Here is a 1880-nt window from a genome sequence, read left to right on the forward strand (position 1 = left end):
TGGTCTTAAAACACTTGTGGGTGGTCTTTAAACACCCATGGATGGTCTTTAAACACTTTTGGGTGGTCTTTAAACACCAGTGGATGGTCTTTAAAGACGTGTGGGTGGTCTTTAAAGACTTTTGGGTGGTCTTTTAACACTTGTGGGTGGTCTTTAAACACGTGTGGGTGGTCTTTTAACACTTGTGGGTGGTCTTAAAACACCAGTGGATGGTCTTTAAACACTTGTGAGTGGTCTTTAAACACCCATGGATGGTCTTTAAACACTTTTGGGTGGTCTTTAAACACCAGTGGATGGTCTTTAAACACGTGTGGGTGGTCTTGAAAGACTTTTGGGTTGTCTTTTAACACTTGTGGGTGGTCTTAAAACACTTTTGGGTGGTCTTTTAACACTTTTGGGTGGTCTTTTAACACTTTTGGGTGGTCTTAAAACACTTTTGGGTGGTCTTTAAACACTTTTGGGTGGTCTTTAAACAGCCATGGATGGTCTTGAAACACTTTTGGGTGGTCTTTAAGGACTTTTGGGTGGTCTTTTAACACTTGTGGGTGGTCTTTTAACACTTGTGGGTGGTCTTTAAAGACTTTTGGGTGGTCTTTTAACACTTGTGGGTGGTCTTAAAAAACTTGTGGGTGGTCTTTAAACACCCATGGATGGTCTTTAAACACTTTTGGGTGGTCTTTAAACACCAGTGGATGGTCTTTAAAGACGTGTGGGTGGTCTTTAAAGACTTTTGGGTGGTCTTTTAACACTTGTGGGTGGTCTTTAAACACGTGTGGGTGGTCTTTTAACACTTGTGGGTGGTCTTAAAACACTTGTGGGTGCTCTTTAAACACTTGTGGGTGCTATTTAAACACTTGTGGGTGGTCTTTTAACACTTGTGGGTGGTCTTTAAAGACTTGTGGGTGGTCTTTTAACACTTGTGGGTGGTCTTAAAACACTTGTGGGTGCTCTTAAAACACTTGTGGGTGCTATTTAAACACTTGTGGGTGGTCTTTAAAGACTTTTGGGTGGTCTTTTAACACTTGTGGGTGGTCTTTTAACACTTGTGGGTGGTCTTTTAACACTTGTGGGTGGTCTTTTAACACTTGTGGGTGGTCTTAAAACACTTGTGGGTGGTCTTTAAACACCCATGGATGGTCTTTAAACACTTTTGGGTGGTCTTTAAACACCAGTGGATGGTCTTTAAACACGTGTGGGTGGTCTTTTAACACCCATGGATGGTCTTTAAACACTTTTGGGTGGTCTTAAAACACTTCTTTGTCGTCTTTTAACACATCAATTCCCAAATTTTCATCTTATTGGATTTAAAACATCGTCAGGTTTTTAATCCTTAGCTGCTGGTAGGATTACTGGTAATCCTACTATTTTATAGACCTGGGTAAGTTTAAGTGTTAGTTAGTTGAAATCCTCCACTTTTGTTTCCAGAACTGGCGGTGATCTTCTTGATATGTAGGTTACCATAGCAACTTCCTCTCTGAACATAGCTGCTCCTAGGCACTTGCTGCCAACAGACTCTTGGTCAACGGTGTCGTTGTCGTTTATGTTGGTCTCTTGTGTTGCTTTGTTCACTGTTGTGGGGAACCAAGTTAGAACCAGGCGGATCTGTGAGGAAACATAAACAGAACCTTTTTCCTCCAAGGCAGAACCTGCAGTACAATCAGTGGCCAGGAGGGAGCATCCAAGAGCTTTGCTCACGCACGCTCTCACGCACGCCAACCCGTTCGTGAGTCCTGGTTGTTTTCAGACTTAATGTGACATTTTGAACAAATGGAATGATCCTTAAAGCTAGTCTTCTCCTAAATGTCATCCAGGGTCCGGGCCCTGTTCGCGAGCAGGCCCGGTTTTGGTCCAGCCATCTACTGAAGATGCATCGGTGAGCA

The sequence above is a fragment of the Oryzias latipes genome, chromosome 6, assembly GCF_053564925.1.
Source record: "Oryzias latipes strain Hd-rR chromosome 6, Olatipes_Hd-rR_3.1".
NCBI classification, from domain to species: domain Eukaryota; kingdom Metazoa; phylum Chordata; class Actinopteri; order Beloniformes; family Adrianichthyidae; genus Oryzias; species Oryzias latipes.